The sequence below is a fragment of the Vanellus vanellus genome (assembly GCF_965231255.1).
Source record: "Vanellus vanellus genome assembly, chromosome: 1".
NCBI lineage: Eukaryota > Metazoa > Chordata > Aves > Charadriiformes > Charadriidae > Vanellus > Vanellus vanellus.
Window position 1 is genome coordinate 81,222,101 of NC_138905.1, and position 22,363 is coordinate 81,244,463.

The window sequence follows — 22,363 nt, forward strand, 5'->3', positions numbered from 1 at the left end:
GAGGAGAAAGCTTGGTTAGAGGAGAGTTATTTAAAGCATAGATTTAAAACCATAAGTTTAAAAAATAATCTGTGATGCAGTTTGCATAGTAGACCCCACTATAAAGGAAGAAATCAAATAGGAAAGAAACACCTGCTATAGAAGAATTTTGCCAATTCCTTCTCTGATCACATTGTTATGTGCTTTCCTTTTCTTCTTCAACTGTAAGCCATTTGGGGTAGACTTTTCTTTTACTGTGTGTTTCAGTAACTTCTGACTGATGGGAGTATAACATATGAATCATGTTCTCATTATACAGAAACCTCAAAAGCATTTTTTCAAAATTATTTTTTGAAAACTAATCCGATTCAAAAACTGAAATGAAGCTCTGAGTAAATTTAGTATAAATAAAATATAACAATAAAAAAGTATATATTAAACCCTAAAAAAGTCATGGTAGATTTTGCTGAAATAGATTGAAGAACTCCAGAAGAACACTCAATACAAAAACACAGTAGCTACTGTAGGAATCAATGGATTATTACCAGCACTCATTGATAAGTGAATACTAGTCTATTAGTTGTCCATATCCCTCTTGTGAGGTTCAGAGTGGAAAAGCTTGGCTGTATTTTGAAAATTTCCACTAAGTGCATTGCAGAATATGTATTTTTTTTTCCTTATTCTTACTTTTTCTACTTTCCCATACCACACTGAATAAAATGAGTGCTACCCAGGCTAGGATCTCCCACACTTTCCCAGCCCCTTATCCCTCTCCCAAATACTCAAAACCTCCACAACTAATTTTCTTCCACAGTACTGCACGCCCACTCCTCCACATGCCTAGGAAATACTGCACAAAGAGGAATGCAAACCAATTTTTGCAAAACCTGTTGGCAATACAAATAAAATGCAAAGTTTCCAGGGTCAAAAGTAGCAAATCAATTTTATGAAAAAATAAGTAGGAAGCAGCATTTGCAATTCACAGGCTCTTTTGAAAGTTCTATAAATCAGATTTATTCAATTGTTTTGTCTTTGTAATTATTGCTTAAATGGAATTTACAAAAATGAACACCCAGCGTCCAACCAAAGTCACAGGAAATCCATCAGCACTTCATAGTTTTCAGCCTCTCTCTTACTGTTCTTCCATTTTGGGGAGAGTATGGATTTCATGGTTAAAGATAGAGGGATGGGAATGAGTTGAGTTCAGTTTTACTCCTACTTTTACTAAATTCCAACTATCTGCTTATGCTATACCTTAGCTACAGAATTTCATAAAACTACAATATTTAAAATGCTCATTAATGTTGTAGTGGCATAGATCTACTCTACTTTAAAAGCAAAACAGCCTGATAAGCATGACAGAAAACCACAATATAGAGTTTCAAAACAAATGGAAATTTATCCCATAATGTAAATGAAGTATTTACATAACAATACATATTTGAATTAAAAATACACACATCTAAGAATAATATTGAAAATTTATCTACATTATTTAAGTAAACTTTCAACTGAAAGCACAGATATGATGTAAATAAGCAGAAGTGATTTAAATGTACAGTAATTGCTAGTGGTATGCAGGATGCTGTATTATTTCCTTATGTTTTAAGTTAAGTTTATGTAAAACAATCTGTTGTTTAATGAATATTTTCCCCTGTAGTGAAGTATTAGTATTCTGATTTGTTGACTGCTCTTCTGAGTCAAGGGAAGGAGTTGAGCCAAGAAAAAAAGTGGTGTTCCCCATTTATACATCTATATAAAGGAAATACCTCCTAATGCTGTATCTGCATTTTGGGCAAAAACACAGGTAATGATCAGTAAACAGACCTCAGAGAAACAACATTTAAAGCCAGTGAAGTATACTAAATGATCGACAAGATCAATTTGAAGTCTTAGGAGCAGTCAGGACCCAGAAAGTTGAGGTAGCTACTGGCACTGGTGTCAGGTTCAGCACTGACAGGAGATTTGGGTTTTTTCAATAGCCATGGCAACAACATTTTGAAAAGAAATTTCTCAGAAGTCATCAGAAAAGTCCACCACCTGTCACTGACTTAGGCTGCAGATGTCCATCACTAAGAGAAAACTCTATGAGCTTGATTTGGGAATTGATGGTTTAGAGGGACAAGACTTTTGCTTATTGATCTAAGGGTTGGTCTTTTGAAGGCTACACCCATGCACCTGCAGTCAGTTTGTCTTGCACTGCTTATTCTCTCCCAAAATTCTAGACTTCAAATTGCTCTGTGCTTTTCCACAGTGGAAACATGGACAAGATGCAGGAGAAGCAGAAGCTTGAAAAACACCAGAAAGAAATCATTCTTCACTGGAGCAGTCCTTGAAGAACAACAGAAAATGACTGTCAAGCTGGTCAGGGATCACAGTACACAGTCATATTTTTCCATTCCACTCAGATGTGCTACAAATTGCTGCCTTCCACTCACCTAAGTAGGTAACCAAGAACATCTGTGAAGTATTCACAACTAAAAGCCCCAAACTAAGTTTTTTTTTGTCAGTAGTATGTTACAATCAACTTCTTTCTAAATAACATTCAAGGACTGAAACCAAATTAAAGATGCTGTTATGATGTCACTTAAATATACCATAAGCTAAAAGAGGCACATAATTAGATTCAGAACAAACCTCTAATTTTTGATAGTAACATTGCATCTCCCTTAAAGTTTTAAATGTAAAATACCTTTCCAAAATTATTCCTTCTATCTAAATATTACAGTGTTTGGCATGAAAATAGATACTTTCTGTTCTGTTACACACCCCATGAAGAATGGAAGCTGCATTTCTGCCTTGTTTTGTTTAAAGTGCTAACTATATTCCACTATGCTCACACCTGATACTCAAAGCACAGTGGTTTCATATTTTTTGTATAGTGATACGTAAAAGCATGACACATGGTTTTGCAAACTGCTCAGTGTGCAGAAGAACTTTGGATGGTGGACACCTTTTTACAAGCTTCCAAAGACCCCGATGACACCATCATACATCATTATAAACCTGACACAACTCTTTTTCTTCACCAAACTTAGTTTTGTTTGTGAGGAGAAAGAAAACTACCATCTGGGTCAGACTTGGCTCAAACTGATTAGTGAACAGACAGTAAATTGACAACTTCGGTGTCGAACAGCTCCAGCAGCAAGAACTCAGAGAATAAAAATGTGTGTCCTGAAACGGTGCCAGGTCAAGCTAGGTTTAAGCTGGCATGAAAATATGAGAGAGAAGTTGTACAACATCTAAAAGTGCTTTCTTCAAGAATAAAATCTGAAAATGACTAGCTGGACAAAAACTAATATAACCATCGACCACTGTGTGAAATTACTCTGTATTAACAAGCAATGAAAAGTATCTCGAATACATAATGTGTTTAGAAAAAATAGTTCTTCTTCAGGACTGCAAGTGCTAAAGCAAAATTGCATTTCAGTTTATAATTTAAATACAAAATTGCATTTCACAGTTTATAATTTAAGAATACGAACAGCAAACTGTTTCCAGTATCCTGGTACACACATTAAGTTACAGCATTACAAATTCCTAACTGTCCTAATGTCTTCAATATATTTACATCTTGGTTGTATCAGCAGGGTAATCATCCCTGCCTTACTAATGGCACCGTTTAAGGAATCCTGGCACAAATTTCTTTAGTAGTAAGCACTTCATTTTGTCAATGACTTCACTTTGAAAAAAAATTAAATCTTAGCTTTCCAAGATCTGCTTTTTTTTTACAGAGCATGAAAATTAAATTAACAACTATACCTTATATAAATTCTTTTATCTGCTTGGAAAAAGTGCTGGTCCAAACTGTTGCACCATTTACGTATCCCATGTTTGGCTTCAGCTGTCTGTGGTTTGCATATTTGGACTTGTGATATATTTACTACACTTTTCTTTGTCAATGCTCACTGTAAGTTATTTTCTTTGGTCAGCAGGTACCCCCACCAGCAAATCTCCCTTTTTCTAGTACCAGTGAGATAGCTGTCAGTTAGAGGTTTGGCATGCTTAAGACTCTGCTTCACTACCCAAGGCCCCAGAAAAATAAAAGATACAGAGACAGGCCCATAAATCATATGAAGAAAGAAAATATTTGTATTATACTAGGGCCCAATGACGCCACTGAACTAAAGAATCTGGCAGCTTTTATGTTACAACAGAATTTTCAGAGGCCATAAACATTCACACTGGATTGAAACTTGGCATGAAGTGATGCCATCTGACTGATCCACATTTTATCCTAAACTGTTTCTCATTCAAAGGCTGTGATGCTACACAGTACTCTCTATTCATAACTGATTTGTGAGGTTCATGCCACTGCTACAGCAAAATCTAGTGGCTAGTTAAAAGCAGAGCTCTGGGGAAAGGAGTTCTTGCACTCATCTAAGAAAAATTATTCTGACTTACCACAGGGTTTGCCATCCTCTTTTGCTTCTTTACAGAAAAAACAACCTCAAACCAAACAATCCCTATGCAACTCCTCTTCCTTCTAGATGGACTCACATGTAGCAGTGTGCACTAAATCAACTTCTGGGCATGTCCAGTTAAGCTTTACAAAGTGCTGTTTTTACCACCCTCTGATTAGCTCTAGTCTATTATGATACAGGTGCCTCTCTAATGTACAATGCAGCACGTGCAAATTAATAGACCTACATTACAATTTTTGGAAAGTGAAGCAGGGATTTCTTTACAAGATGCTTGGCAGGACCCTGTACTGATGTGTACTACAATCATTCAGTGTACTTTGAAGGCACAGGAATACAGACTGCTTGACATTGCAGATTCATCACAAAGTACACAACCTGCCTCATTTTTAACAGGTATGATTTTTCCAAAAGTGATCTTGGCTCTATTATTTCTAACTATGAAGATTTCTGAAGCTTGATGAGACTATGTTTTAAAGTAAAAGTGACGTTAGGGACATCTATTCCCCAAACCTCTGATACACAGGATTTTTTCCATAATCAAAAGTGGTAGATGTTTTTTTTTCCTCCTTTTTCTTCCAAAAGACCATTTTGGCCAGTGCAGTCTAAAAAATTTCTAAAAACTGAAGAACGGGAAGCTTTGGGTTTTTGTTTTTGTTTTTTTTTTTTTACAGTTTATAATCCAGAGATTGAAAATGTTTTCCTTCTTGCCTTCCTTGCTGTTTGTTTTTCTCTCTATGAGATAGAGCAAAAGTTTCAAGTCAAGATAACCTTGACCAAAGGCATCAGTTGGCTATATGAAAGTCTAAACCGAGACGTTTTTAAGTCTGCACAAGTTGATATACCAGGGCCATCAGATTCAACATATTGTCATCAAGATTGACATTCCACCTTGAGAGCTGGGATATGGGGAAACATACAAATTGCTGATTATGTTCCAAGCAATATACTTTTATCCCAAGAGGTCCAAGATTTCCAGCTACCTTCTACGAAACAGCTCCAATTTGTCCAATTGGGACTTCTCTATGGTATTATCTTAATGGACTTTTAAACAAAACTCAAGTTTCCACTTGATTTCCACAAAGATGTGTGAATAAGACATCCACATTCAATGTGCCAACTATGCCTTGATGTTCTGTAGCAACAATCCAAAACTATGTTGTTAAATAAGGTGCCTACACTTCTGAAGGTTGAGGTCAAAGGTAGATCTTCAAAGTATATCTGCATCCAGCATTACAGTGAAGGTGAGGCCTTTTTTTACTGAGCAAATGAAATTCAGGTCATCTCACAGTGAGTCGTAGTTTAGGGTTATATTGCACATTGTTCACCATTAAATTGCTGCTTTAAAATACTCACTCTTTAATCAAGTGTATGGGGAAAAAATCTGCAGCTGAAAAAGAATAGTATCCTGCTTTTCCCAGAACACCTTAGTATAGCATTCAGGGGCCTCGGGAGGTGGAAGAAGCAAGAAATTAATACCCAGTGAGATATCACTGGAGGTATCAGCTGATGTGGAGGTATTGAAGAAAATGAACAATAAATCTAAAACGCATAGATTAATCTAGGGTGTTGCTGTTTGGAGCAGAAGGATGTTGCCTAGAAAGCAGAGAGAGACCTAGTCTTGGCTTCAGTGATGTCTGAAGTCTTCTAGGATGTCAGACCAATGTGCTGGAAGCAACTCAGGATTAAGAGAACTAATCCCAGCATAAAAAAGTCTGGAATGAGAGATAAGGCTTAAGGAACAACCTCAATAAAATGCTTTAGAGAGGAAAATCACCACACTGTAACGTAAATCAGAAAGTGGCAAGTGAAAAATTACCTATGGCTGGATGATAAGATCATTTGCTACAAGATTGGTAGTTAGTTCTTGACGTAAGTAACTGAAGCCTTCTTCCATATCAATGCTTGGAAATTAGTGCAGCATTATTAACAAATGTATTAACTAAGTTTGAGTAAGCTTTCATTACACTAAATAAAAATGGATTTAGTTTTATTCAGTAACTACGTATCACACATATCATAATCCCTTAACGGATTGACCTTGGAACTTTACTTCCAGAGACAAAGTATCAACCCATAGACTCTGCAGCAGTAGAAACTCTGGAGTTTGGTTCAAAAAAAAAAACCATATTAAGCTGTGAACTTTCTTGATCCGTCCACACATTCAGAGCTTAAAGATGTGTCAGTAAAAGATTCTCTTATGAAATGCTGGACTACACTCGCTAAATGTCAGAGCAGAAACATGTTGGGGAAGTATGAGATAGGAGATGGCAAAAAATGCTAATAAATGAAAGGGAGGTGGGTTTCAGGGAGAGTCATTGTTCTTCTTTTCACTCTTAAGGATTTGGTTTCAGTTCTGAATGAGAAAAAATGATATTTTTAAACATTTTTTTTCTGTCAGTAAAGGGAACGTAGAATAATACAGTTATGTATATATGTATAAAGAGAATACCTCTCCCAGTACAACATATGGCTATGTGTGTGTTACAATCTTAAGCACTTTGCAATGGACTGAAGCTAAGTTTTCAAACTTAGCTTTCTATTCTCTTGCTTTTGGAGGTTTAAACTCCTATTGTTTACTTTTGCAAACTATTAATATTAACAGTTTGACTAGAGGTTGGCTTACTTATTAATGCTGGGTTTGGAGCCAGAATGTTATAAACAGCTAAGTTCTTTGCTTGCTAACATACAAGTTCAACACCTTTTTGTTATAGATTATCATCTAATTGGATTAAAAAAAAATAAGACTTTCCTTCAGGAATCAAGTTTCCTTTTTATAAACCAATAATACATAACAGTAATCTCTTCACACATTGAAATCTTATGAAGGTTTTCTAACACCACTGGCCACAACTCATGATGATACTTCACAATGGCCACAGGCACTCCTAACAACCTACCATATCTTTAAGTATAGTTTAAAATAAAATGTATTTTGTTTGTGATTGCTATCTCATATTAAGATTCAGAATGTAATTCAGACTGTGCAAAATGTATCTTTCCCCTATTTATTAGAAGTTATGAAACTGGACAGGAAACAAATATTGAACAGCTTGCCCAGAATAGTGTATGACTTACAAATATCTGTGATATATAAGAAGAGTAATGTGAGTTTAAGCACACCACTAAAACCTTTCATCTTAGAACTCAATACGTAGATTACCACGTTTGTTGGTTTTTTTTTTTTCAAACAAGGAAGCTTGATGTAATACCACAGATGAACTGAAGCAAGCAGAAAATCAGGAGAATAACAGACACGTCATGAGACATTACACACAAATATGCAGACCTGGCCAGCCATGTTATCATATGCTGTGCTGACAACCCTCAGAATTAGAGGACAGATTCCAAGGTGTCAAAGGCACCTTTTTTATATTGCAAGCTATATGCAAGTCAGCTTGTTTCAGCTTTAAAACCAGTGTATGGCACTGGGGTTGCAGAAAGCTGCAACTTTGAGCTGAGGACTCAATAACAGTATCCACTGCCACTGAAGTTTCAGCTCATCATCTCTCCTCTGCTCCGTGCCTACATGTGGCATCAGAGTTGATGGCTGATGAAAGGATTCACCACTCATCTATGTAGGGATATGCAGCAACACAGAGCAGGGGAGAGGATGTGGTCCTTTTCTGTAAAGGTATGAGAAGACTGCTTACTCTGTTTTTTCTTACATGAGAAAAAATAATTTTCATTTTATCCTAGACAACTGTGACTAGATACTGTTATTTGAAGTAAGTCATTATCTGGAGCTCTGGAGAATGATTGACTGATTGTCAGAAAGGGATATTTGAAGCAAGTTAATAATATGTTCAGAAGACAAAAGAGATTTATCATCTGTTTCCCCAAAGAAGGCCAAACTAAGGTTACTGAGTCTGCATAGAAAGTCAAATAATTACGGTGACGTAAAAACTGACTTAATTGTTACAAAAGACACAGAACAGAAGTTTATGCTGATTACTGATTACATGAAGTAAGTTATTACATATAAAGGACTCAAATGAAACTATATCTAGTTCTGTGAAATAGAAAAAGATCTTAAGTTGAAATACAGACAGAAGTGTTCTAATGGCCAAAATCAAAAAAAGCCCCCAAAATTCTAGATTGAGAGATTTTATTTCTAAAGTCTACTTCATGTCCAGGCAGCTGAAACAATACTTGCTTGCTAAGTCATGATTTCAGCAAGCAAAAGACAATGAAGAAATATGAAGCTGACTAGGCTAATTCCATCTTCTAAGCTGAAATGAACCAAAAATGACTCACAGAGTATCAATAACATGAAGTATATTGGTTCAACTAAAACCATCAGTTTATTTTAAAAAAGTCTTAGCTTTTCTTTTAATCTTGTTCCCTTTTCTTTTTTTTTTTTTTAAAAACCAACCAACCAACCAACCAACCAACCAACAAAACTTATTATTCACATATGGCATGGAAATCAACTTACTATAGAAATGGACTTCTACATTAAAAACTAGTGAATCTAATGATTCCTCTACCAGGACATATGTTCTTACAGCACAATGGGGAGGTGGGCACCAGCGAAAAAATGTCTGACACCTATCTACTGAAGTGAGTGGGGAAAAGGAAGGCTAAAAGAGCTGGCAACAACAGTCTCACCCACAAGAAAATGAGACCTAATAGACTACATGTTTTGACCTCCAAGAGAGGAAGAAAAAATGACTTTCTAAACCAACAGAAAAATAATACCTATATACGTATATATAGGTATGGAAACTGTCTAGGTAAAGAAATGTGTCTTCCCACGTATTTCAAGATGCTTATTTGTCCGACCTTGAACTGTTCTAGTTTGCCTCTGCTTAGCTACAAGAGACAGGAAATCTTCTAACATTAATGTTTTCTTTGTGGATATTATTGTGCACATTTCAGGAAAAAACAATACTGTACAAACAGATTCATCAAGGTAGAAAACTGGTTGAAAGTTTTTCAGCTGTTGGGCAGATAGCGGACAATTTGGCATGCAGTATGTATTGCATCGAGTGGTGCAACAAACCTAAAAGACTAGCAGTTAGCTAGAGATTTAAATCAGTACACATCTATTGGTGAAAAACTAAGCTGCTTTTGGCTTCTACCAAAATATTTTCAGCTGCAGTGTGAGCTTGCTTCAGTGTTATTTTAAAATGGTTTCCTTTTGTGTGGTTTTAATTGTTATGAAACCTCCAAAATCTCAACTACTGTATGTATACAAATTTCAAATACACCAGATTACCAGATTACACCTAATTACTTGTTTTCTGAACAGGCAGTAGATACCTCCTCAGGACAGAATGGCTACATTTTCCTTTGATTTAGCCTGTTAAGTCCTTGTCTAAACACCCAGCACAGCAACTTGATGCACTGCAGTGGCAGCCAGCCTCTGACCCTTGAGCTACATCGGGTGTTGAGCAGTTGAACCACCCCTCCTGTACTGGAGCTGTGCTGGTTCCTGGGCAATCCACAACCCTTGTGTGTTCAGTGGTGACCTACCACTGTAAGCTAAGACAGACCTCCTGTGTGTACACCCAACCAGCCCAGGCCTACAGTGGATCAGTGAAATCCTGGGGTGGCAAATCTCTGATCCATGAAATCCTCTTCAATGCATCCAGGGTACATGGACTGCATCTCATGGTTCTCAGCTATACAATGAATATATGCTTGTAGTCCCAGGAAGATTGCCTACCACTGAGATAAAGTAATATGTCACACAGGAGACAACAGGCAGCCTTTAAATCACGCAAAACCCCCCACTTCAGACCTGTTTTATTTCAGCCATTTCTACTAGACATGCTCCCATGTTGCTTCAGAACTGGACCATTTACCCTTTTCTGGGCCATAGAATCATAGAATCTTTTAGGTTGGAAAAGACCTTTAAGATCGTCAAGTCCAACTGTCAACCTAGCACTGCCAAGTCCATCACTAAACTATGTCCCTAAGCACCACATCTACACATCTTTTAAAATACTCAACCACTTCCATGATCATTGTGATGAGATTCCTCCAATACATTAAACATTCCTCCAACACATAAAATGCTACCAAATGGTAGCATTTTAAAAATGAACCCCGAAGGGAAAGAATCAGCCTAAAAGCGGCCCTACCCTGACACCCAAATATTTCTGGGTGGTCTGCGTCTGCCTCTTGTGCTAGGGTAACACTGATGTGTGCCTGTGGATGGGTGGGTGTATCACCACAGGGCTCCCAGTTGCTCAAATAAAACACAATCTAGTCTGGCACTGGAAATAAAGCATTCATGAACTAAGTGTAAAAATTGTCTTCAACAAAGCTGTGAGCATCTACAGCTACCTTTGGCTCTGCTCCCCCACAAAAGAATAAGATTTGGTAATCATATGAGGAAAATGAACTCTCTCAAATCCTAAAGTTCCCCTTTACTCATTTTGTGCTCAGAGCAGTAAGAACAGGGAAGTCTTAAATACAACAGACAAAGGCAGTTCAAATGTCATGTTTAACAGACTTGATTTTTTTGATAAATTTGCATAACATGCATAAATGCATAGAATTACATTTCAAAACATTCATGGTTAGATGATTGATAATTTCTAAACAGAACACAAGGTATCTGAGAAAGAGCAGAGAAAAAAAGAACCTTTGCATTTCAAAAATCTATGCAAAAGCCAGCCACAATCCCAATTAACAATATTTTTTGCACTAGTGTCATCCCATCCTGGACCTGGTTAAGGCTTCAGAAACATACCTAATCAATCCCTTTTCCAACAGCAGAAGACTCTATACAAATGGTATTTCTGATATACAGCCTCTCTCAGCCTCCTCTCAAAGACCTTCAATACAGCAGTCTGTTTTAGAGCATCACCTATAATCAGAAAGTTTTTAATTAGATTTCTACTAAATTCATCTTGCTATAGTATATTCCATATTTTAAATACTGTCTGTCAAGGAAATGGAGTGTATATCAGTTCCTTTCTCCTTATATAAGTTTTGTAACCTTATAGTCATTGTCAAGCTTCCCTTCTCTAGGTAGAAAAACAGGTTTTCTATGTGTCATATTGTCTAGCTTACTGATCATTTTCACTGCTCTCCATTAGAGTCTTTCTTAGTCTGTTCATTTCTCTCTTGAAACATGTTGCCCCAAACTGGACACAGTACTCCCACTGAGGCTTTCTTTGTGGGATTATTTTATGTGGCTTGCAAGTTAAATTCCTTTTTACACATCCCAAGATGGTATTTTCTTTCTTGCAATAGCGTGACATTGCAGACATAACATCTTTACCCTTTTTTGTAAAGCTGCTCCTGTCCCTCATCTTTTACTTATGCACTTTATCATCCTCGCATGTGAGCCTCACATTGGAGCCTAAGTGTATGGCTGTGAATTTGTCCCTAGCAGTTTTCATCTTGTTTTCTTTTTGTCAATAATTTACTCCATTTTACAAGATAATTCTATCTTAACTCATAGTCTGCCCTACCCACTGCAACCTACTCCCAGAGTATGATTTCCCAAGCAGTTCTGCAGATCTCCATAACAATACCCTCCCATGGATCACATTTCCTGAGCTTATCTATATCACAAGAGATGATGTCATGTGAAAGTATCGCTAAGATCAGGAGGAGGTTGCATTTTTCCCTCTCTCGAAAGCAAACCACTGAGGTTTTTCTGAAGACGTGTGCTCTTCCCTTGATGACTCTGAAATAGTTTGAATCTCAGACCTCTATTTGCCCTCACTGGTGTAAAAGCCATGCACCCTTGCTGTTCTTTGCACATTTGCATTGGGCACCAGGAGAAGTGCCATTTTGACAAAGTCCTAACTTACTTTGCTGGGTGCTTGCTGCTATTTGTACATTGTTGCTTTTGAAAAATTGCAATTCAGCTTTGGATTAAAGTTTTTTTCACTACTAAAACTAATTAGCAATGACAGTGATGAACAATGATTTTGTGATCACTGACACACATTTCTAACTGCATTAACTCAATCAAACTCGTGATGTCATATACAACACTAAATGAAAGTGGCCTGAATTTCAAAGAACCAGTGTAAGACCTGGTAGGCTTACTTCAGACCTGATGGAAATGTAATGGAGGAGTACATAATAGTTAGTAGAAAATTGGATGGGATTCACATCACACTGCATTTATTCAGCAGAGGTCTAGGGTATACATGAGGAAATGATGGATTTATTTTTCAGGAGGTAAAATAAATGGGTAATTTATTATTCCACTGCTAACACTACGATTTTAAAGAGGTCACTCTCACTTAATATATATGGTCACACAAATGAATATATACATATCTGCTGGAAGCCTTTTCTAAAGTATTCTCAATAAAAAGAAAAACTTTTAAGAAGAATGACAAATGTTTGAGTAGTCACATACTGACATAGTGCAAGTGCTCTGCACACCAGTGTCAAAACCTTTTAGAATTAAAAATTTATGAAAGTAAAAGTCAGTCATTTTTTTTTTAAAGAAGCCAAATGTGCTACTGTAAAGTAACTGCAACTGTGGGAATATATTTCTGCATTCCATACTCCAATAAAACATTCATTACCCAGAAAACATTACTATTTTTCTAATTAAATAAAGAAGTATGGGTATGAAAGGTAAACTCATCATTCAGTAGTTCCATGTAATCATGCTTGGAATAAAAACTACACTGTAGCATAAAAGCTGTAATAAAAAGTCACCTCTGATGACAAAACCTGAATTCTAGCAGAATACTTCAATTCTAAAGGTAGAAATCTGTATCTCCCTATGTAGCATGAAGAATCCCTAGACAGAGTGTTCCTTACTCTTATTTGATCATAAAGTTTAAGTTTTCAAGCATTTTCCCCTTTGCTACCTCTTCAGGGTTGTTACATTTTAATGACAGAGCTGTCACTTGCATACAACTGGTCACAAAGACCTTTCATTTTGGTGAAAGCAAAAATGAAATCATAACATTTTTTTAACCAATATGTACAAAGACATACTTTTGTTTTGTGAGACCTGATATTTTTGCAAGGCAGCAAATCATAGCGTACCACAGCCAAACTGAAGGCGACACATTGTTAATGCTTGCCTAGGAGCTAGACAAAATATACAAGTAATGTAAAAAACCTAAGCAAACCAAAGAAAAAAAAAGTTTAATTATGCCTAACATCTCTCCCTAAGGTCAGTTGTATTAATCAGCATTTTGCATGTCATAAATTCATGGAAAAATAGATTTCAAAACAGAAGGCATTGGTATTAAAAATTATTTTAAACTTCAAATCATGATCATGATCAGGAAACTTTGCATTGCATTGTGCATTGTTTTAAGAAAAGTGAATTAAATGAAATGAAAAAAACCCTTGAACACACATTTAAAATGCAAAAGTCAAAAGCACCCAAGTTGTTATTTGCAAGCTCAAATCTAGAGTTACATATTTTTCATATGCAACAACTTAGTGTGCAAGTCAGTAAAAGCTTGGATGCCTATTTGAATGTTAAATGCCTCTTTGAAGCTTAAAATGAAAAGAAAAATTCAATTTTTCCTTTTCAGAAACAAAAATCCTTAAAATTGAAACAGATACGGCTGGAAAAAAAATAATCACTTTTCTATCTAGACACAGATTCCTCTTTCATCCAGCTAGCATGCTGACTACGTTCATATATTGATATCTAACTTAACTGTAGCACACACTAATTTAACATCAAATTGCTACAATTGAGAGCTGGCTAAAATCACAATTAGATTCCAGACAGATGTAGTTCAAAAAAACTCAATTCAACATCTTCTGCACTACCAATGAACTTAATTCTCTGGCCTATTTTGACTTAAACAGCAGATGTTTGAAATTAATAATCTAGTCTGAAAATAGCCTTAACTGAAAGAGCAGTCCATGGCTTGAGTCTTTAGGAATGAATTTTTATTTGCATACTCAATTTTGAAATTTCCAAATTGCAGCAGAACTTTGTAGATGGAGTTCAGTCTCTTTGTTCAGACTCTTACTCCATTCCCCCTTTTACAAACATAATTTTACTAGAGAATTTAACACTAAAAACTCAGGAAACACCACAGTTAACTTTATCACACCATCTTAATTGTGTCTTTTTGTGGATATGGAGTATGAGGCAGTTTTAATTTCCCAGTCATGTATCTTAAATGCAATATGCTGGAATTTACTCCCCCCCCCCCAAGAAAAAAAAAGAATGTTCTTTGTTTCTTGGCCTAGTTGCATGGATATACAGGTCAATTTTTGCCCCTTTTTTTTTTTTCCTTAAAGGATTTAAGACTGCTAATTATGGCAACTCATATCCCAACTCATAACAAAGAATAACAGAATTCAACTGTCTAAATTCCTGCAATGCTAAAACTGGGGGCCAATCACAGAAATAAACAGAAGAACAATTTCAAAGAAAAAATTCAAATTTTCAAAGAAATTTTAAAAATCTTCATTACAAGAGGAAGGTGAACTCCTGAAACTTGCTGCTACATGACGCTGTGGAGGTCCAAAGTATCAGCAGGTTCACAAACAGATTCCATAAAATAGAAAATGGGTTCATAAAAAGATACAAGGATACTTTAAAAAACCCCATTACTAAAAAGGCAGTACTTGCTTTTCTGGCATTTTTAATTCACCAGTTCTGAATGGTGGGGCAGCACAAAGGCAAAGGACCACAGAAAGTGGCCAAGATACTTGTGTGCTGTCTAAACAGCGTCTCTTGCTGTTGCTCTTGCCTTTCTCAGGAGATGCAATGCTAGGCTGGATGGATGGTCTGACCTACTAGGGAATTTCTAATGCTATGAACTCACAGAGCCTGTAGCTTTTATCTGCACTGAACATAAATTGTTACAAAAATATCCATTCTTCCTTTGTCTCTTGATACCAGCCTTCAGAAACTTTGGTCTTTACTGCAGCTGTGAATCAACAATTGGATAAACGAAGGTGAGAAATCCTAGTGGACCCACCAGCCAGTCATCCAGTTTAGCTAGCTGGGAGAAAAGCCGAGCAGCTGCAGATCCTAATGTTGGAAGGATGGGTCCATATCCTCACTAAAGGATGAAAAGTTTTAGTAATGTACTGGGGTAGTAGACGATGGAAGAGATTACAGCAGAATAGGCAAAGTTTTATTAGGGATTTGGAAAGAGCATCTAAAGAGCATTCTTAACTCCATTCACCTCTCCTTCCCCTTGCCAATGAGAGGGGAAGTAAGGCTGAGGTGGAGAAGAGGAAGGACTTAGCATCAGGAGGTGTTTTTTTCCCTACTGTAGAAGCTCGAGTGGGAAACCATGTCTGACAAATCCAGGAAATTTCTGAATTCAGCCAGTTGCAGCTGGACCTTGCCCTGCTTTGTAGGAAGATAAAGCCTCAAGAGACACCATTGCACGTATATTTGGAAAAGGCAGTTCTGGAAAACTCTTGTCCTTTGAGCCTTTTCTTGATGTTCTGAATTTTAATTCATGACTTTGCTTTGTTTACTAACTCCTACCTACTGTTCCCCACCATGACTTTCTATGCCTAATGATGAGCAAAGCAAAATAATTTTTAAGGATTAAGCACAGTAAATGCCCCAATCGACAATTCAAGAGGACATATTTGTGCACAGATGATCTCTGATCCATCATGCACACATTCAATCAGTTTTTTTCTGCCTCCAGCAGGTCATCATTTACTCCTGCAGTTCAGGCAAATGTTTCTTCTTTATTTGAACTGGATATGGGGATAAGGTAAGGCTAACCAATAAAAAATACTTGCAGAGGAAGCCAAGAAAATAGCGACTCTATAACTATTGTAAGAATGTGCAATCTTATTTGCAATAAAATGAAGAAGGGAGATAGGGGGAATGACCTGTACCATATGATTACCAGCTGGAAGACAAAATCAATCCAGAACAATCTGTTGGAAAAGAGCTTCCAACAACACTGTTGCATTGAATTGAATTTAAAGTTTGCATCGAATTTAAAGTTATGTATTCAAGGCAAACGTACCCTAGGAAATTATTGCAATAACATCAAGAAATGTCTCCTTTGGGAAAATCCTTACCGTACCCACAAATACATATTACATTATATTATGTTATATTATATTATATTATATTATATTATATTATATTATATTAGGTCACAAACATTTGTAAGAAGTGACACAAATGAGTAATTGCAGAAAGTGTTGGTTTTGGTATAACCACTATGAACTGAATACAATCTAATTTCACTCCTACTGTTTTGCAATATACTTGCAGCCCTGATTAGTGCTCTCTGAGCGACCTGACATGCTTCAGCATTCATGAAATTTCTAGTATAATGATTCACTTCTGAATATTTCTGAGTTAGCTTTCCTGCCCATTTCACTAAAAAATACATGTATCATCACTTGTGTGCAAAACCTTTAAATAGTTTCCCCTCCCCATTAACAGAAGGAAGAAAAGGAAGAAAAGGGAGAACCCCCCCCCTCACTATTTTATTTTCTCATGACTGATTTTAAGTATTTATTATTTTTTAATGTGCTTTCCCATTTGGTGGAAGTTCTGGCTTTCAACCTCTTCTGTCTGATAAAGGAACTGAAACCAGGTCCTACTTCATGAATGTTTTAATCAGTAATCCGTCATATAAAAAGTTGGTACTGTTTCTTTCTCTTTCAGGAGAAATCCTTCTGAAAACTCATCTTTCAGCATTTGATTGTAAAAGATGATTCCAGACTGTGTCTGGTTGAAAATAAATGTATTTTCCTACATCAGTTAGGCCCAAAGGGCCTTGGGATACAAGTTTATGCTTTGTCTTGCTCAGTCATATGTTCATTCAAAGTGGCTGGATGTTATGAATCTTATTCTGAGCCACTGAACTTCTCCTGTGCTTTAAGAAGGGAGATCAGGACCCTAATATACAGTTATCTTATGATGGAAGAGCTGGCCATCACCCCTAGAACAGCAACTATTTCCTCTAGACACCAAAGTTTGGAAAATTTGCCAGAAGAGACTTCAGTGGCAGAAGTTACTGACCTTAATACTACCAATGCTTTCCTCCCCAACCATTTCAAAGGGGAATTCAGCCAAAACTCTCTTATTTATCCACAGCATGAAATTCCTCCTTTACATTTTTTGAAACCAAGCACTATTTTTCAGAGCACATTTCTCTCCACAGCACTTTTTTTTCCCCAACAATGCAATGCAACTGTCCTTCAAGGGATATGTTCTATTTGCAGTATATTCTGTTGTCTAGTGCTATGTATACAACATCAACAGTTCACTGGAAACCTACTTTCCGCATTATACAAGCCCATTACCACCATATCTTTCATGTTCAATAAAATAAAATAAAATTGCTTAAATAAATTTTACATTTGATTTTCCTGCATCTAAATCCAGTTTAAAAAGTAAAGACTAATCTCTCAAAATACAAAAAGGAATGTATATAAATGGATAGAAAATATTGTATTCCATATATGTGGAAATCTGATAGCCCTTATTCATTATTCAGTAGATGAAAGAGAGGGAAGAAGAACCTGGAAAAGGTTTTGCACTGTTTTGTAAAATTAACTATTTCAAGCTGCTTAACCTTAGCTCAGAACACTCTTTGTTGGACTGGTGCTCTTATGAAGAGAAATCTGCTGCAAATTATAGTCTTGTCTGCTGCTTTTGAAAATGAAAAACTTGAGAATCCTTATAAAGAGGAGCCACCTTCTTTCCCCTTTTATTGATTTGAAAACGAGTCACATTTCAAATGCGTATTCCCATGTGTCATCCAGAGAAGACCACCCAAAGTTATTACATTTTGAGCAAACTTGCAGTTCTTCAGACCTTCAGTAGTCCTCTGCACTCATCTCCTCCTGACCTAGGCTATTTGGCTCTCAAACACAAGTGTTACACAAGACAGAGAGTCACATGCTCTAGATTCTTTAAAAATACAAAAGAAAAGGGAAAATAAGGCCCTACAATCTCAAGGTGCATTTATTCAAAAAGATTGGTAAGAAAGATCAGAATTTCCACGAGAACATCCCCATCCCCCCTAAAAAAAGAAAAAAATCCAGCATTATAAGCCCTGATACAATGACAGAGGCCACAGGTTTCATGTTTTATTAATCTCAACAGGTGGTATAAACCTGATGCAGTAACATTTTCAATTAATAGAGATCATCAGGTGACATGGGAATTAAATCTTAATGCTTAAGCACTTGCAAAACTGCAGTTTCATCTAATTCACGGACTACTACTCTTTCAGAAATAGATACATGATAACCAGAAAGAGTTAGACTTTGGAAAACATAACTAAAACATTACATTGCACTATCTTGTGGTTTTGTTTCAAATAAATGTCTACACTGCATTCCAAAACTTGCTCAGACCAAGTTAAGAGATTTGTTTATGTTTTCTGCTTTCCTACTAGGATATACACTGAACTGCTAGTAAATTCATCAAAAGCCATTTCGTCTTTTTATTAAGTTTTCTTCTTGACTCAAGTTTTCCCATTTGTTTTCATTCAGGGATAGCAGTTTAAAAAAGACTTCGTACTTGAGACTGCTGCACACAGAAAACTTCTTAAAACATGCAAGGAATTATTGGTTGGTAATTCCTGCAGTGAAAGTAAGTTGATTTGCTGAGATACTCCTGTTTCATTGAATACATTTGTACTAGCCTTTTACTTTTAAACACTGTTTATAGTAAACTAAGAAACAAAGCTGTGTGCAACTTATTCCTTTAGAGTCAAACAGTTTAGCAGATGGCAATTTTAAAGATTTTTGATCCGGTACATTCTGTCTTCCCAAAGTGGGATTGTTAGGATTGTTTTCTCTCTACTGCAAAGTCATAAACTAGTATTTCACTATTTGCTTCAGGCGATCTAGCAGAAATCAGACAGAACCTCTATATGAGAAAACTACAGATATTGGAAATGAAAAACTTCTACTGTGAAATTTAGCAAATTTCAACATTCAACATAGCAAATAACAACACTGCAAATGAAGCACTGCTCAATATTGAGAACACATATCTCTGTTATCCAGCCTCTTTGAAAGCCACAGAGTTTAAAAGGGCTCTCATCTTCTGAGATATTTTTTTCAATTTAAAAGAAACATTTACAAAATAAAATTCAAATATAAAGCAGTCTTTCACTCAGTTTCCAGAAAAATATACCATTCTGATGCTAACCTTAAAACCCTGTTCACTCCAAGATTATGTATTACTCTTTCAATCTTCTCACATCAATATATTTTGGTTTTGGTTGTTTGGGTTATTTTGTATCATACATGATACAAAACTAAATAGCATATCCCCCTCTCAATGAATCCACCTGACACCTCTCCACTTCACTCACAAAAATATGATTTGGATTACATCTGTTACAAAGAATAAATAATGATGGCAACAGGCACTATACTTTTTTCATGAGAGAATTTTTGAATTTATGGGAACATGACACCGGGGTGTATGCTCACTTGCAACTAAAACATTCCTTCCTACCCTGACTGTGGATCACACAGAAAGCTACACTTTCGACATACAAGGAAAGGAACATCACTGAATGTTGCAGTGGGAGCATAAAAATCTACCTGGCTTTTTATTTCTTAAATAAAAATACAGGAAATAAAAGTGCTGAAGGAAATAGACTGAATATTCTGAGACAGTATTATGATCCTTTCACAAGATCTTTAATAAACTGATATGTAATTCCAAATAATGTCAAAAGAATGTAGGAGAACTGGAAAAGGAATTGAGTGGCAATGGATAATGGGTAATGGAAATTGTTTATGTTTAAAATGTAAAAACAGAGACCAGAAAACAATGCACTTCCTTACTTGGAAAGAATTATTACAATGAGTCTATGATAGGTGTATATAAAATCATAGACAGTCTTGAGAAAGCAGAGCAGCAACATTGTCCAGCAATGGTTCAACAGAATTGTGGAAGTCATTGCCATGCATGTTTCCGGGGAGGCCCACATAGAAACGGAACAAAAAGGGCAAATTTCAGAAAACAGCTCCATTAGTAACATCAAACATTATTACCCAGATACAAACTCTGGCTCAGGCAGTGAGCCATAAATTGTTGATGCCAGAAGCAGTAACAGGGGAAGGACAACTTTTTACTTTCCTGGTTTCTTTGTGTTCCTAGAAGCGAGTTCCTGGTCATATTTGGAGACAGTATACTAGGGCTGATCCATTATGACCATTCCTAGATTCTTAAATAACAAGGTTCTTAACAAGTTTGAGCCCACAACAAAAGTCTACCTTGAAACTCAAAGAAGAGGAATATCCTTTCCACTTCCTGTATGATCCGTTGGCAAATCAAGTGCATACTCTTTATATGGGTGACATAGGAATACAATGCCACTGTATGCTAGGCAGCTGAGCCTTCACTGTGTGGCCTTCCTGAGGAAGAGACTCATTCAGATGTGACAGTAGGAGAAAGAGCATTTAGCTCAAACATTGGCTACTTTGCTCCACATGCAACTGTTTCATTGGAATTAAATTTCAATCAACTGACAACCTGCAAAAACACATCCATATTTCATTAGACATATTTGGAAGGCTTGGCCCTCTAATTTAATCTATCTGTATAGAACACATTTAGGCAACACTGATATGACTGTCCATAAACCATTCTTCCCCAATATGTTTCATGTGTTGGTTCACACACACACCTTCACTGTTAATGGTTCCCACTGCAAGCATATCTAGTTTATTTGTTGCCTAAATATTTTTAGTTTTTCTCAATTTAATATAAAATATGCCTGGTACTGAGTGGAGGGAAGAAAGCCTATATATCTACATTTGTTACAACATTTAATTTATGAGTTCCTAAGTGATCACTCAAAAACTTTGATAATCAACTCTACAATCTATTATCACCACCAAAAATGATAATATGAAACACATTCTTATCACATTCTGTTTAAAATACAAAGAAAACCAGGTACATTTCAATCATTGCCTACAGGAAGTATCACTACTCATTTAGATAGGACTGCTGGAATGTGGCTTAGTACACTTATTAATGAAAATTCAGTGCAAAAAACCATCAATCAATATTATCAAATATCGTTCTGCCAGTCCTATTGGCAACTATTTGTTCTCTGTTCTTGAAAATAAAATTGAATTCATGTAACCAAACTTGTGTGCCTGTCTCCTCAGGCCAAGAGCATAATCTTTGTCCAATTTGTGAAATTCTTCAAGTCACATCATTTAACAGGCCAGATAAAACAATCTGAGATGCTGCTTTGAAAAATTACTGTGAAGTGTCTTAGTGCATATGCCTTCAGAGAGAACACTTATCTGCTTTAAGCTTTTCTTCCCAACTCCCTTGTGTAAGCTTGAAGAAAGTTTCACTCATTTGCCATGCTGCTCTGTATGACAATCTTTCTGTGTCATGACAACAGTCCTGCATTTATGGGACCATCTGCAGCTCTGCCTGCAGGAGAAATGCCCTTTGACCCTATGGGACAGAGTCAGATTTGTGGGTCTCAGTCTTCATGGGCTTTAAACTCATTTCTACAGCTGGTTTACTGGAGACCTAGCTTTCCTTGAAAAAAAAATTTCTCTGAAGTCCAGTGCATGATTAATGGCTCTTGGTTTTAGCTTCTTGCCCCATGCTCTCCTCCTCTCCCCTGCACACCACATCACTAGCTGTAGCCGGGTTTTAAAATATTCTAGGAGCTGCATTTTTCCTCTACAACGCAACGCATTTGATAGCAAACTTTAATGCCATTTTTTTAAGTTACAGGAGAAGGCACTCACCAAAACATGTGTATCATTCACATGTATCGTTTTTATGTCTAGTGATTCACATCCAAATAGAATGACAATGTGCGAGGAACTTTTCACACTTTCTAAAAACACTTAAAACTCAATCCTTTGAAAAACTCATCAGAACTGTCAAGGAATCGCCAAATAATGTAATGCCAGGAATACCGTATTAAATTTGTGGTCTCACAGACTTAATAAAAGTTCTTTTAAAGGGACAGAACTATACATTCATGAAGTCATAAAACCTACTGAAAATACAGACAACTGAAAATCCACTGAACAGCATTTTCCACACTTGTTTATCC

General features: G+C 36.4%; 1 pseudogene across 1 annotated transcript in view; it reads right to left on the reverse strand.

The window, feature by feature from the left end:
- LOC309670752 (potassium voltage-gated channel subfamily KQT member 1-like) overlaps positions 1-22,363 on the reverse strand; it is a 438,140-nt pseudogene that overhangs the window by 335,850 nt on the left and 79,927 nt on the right. The gene's annotated exons all lie outside the window — the stretch shown is intronic.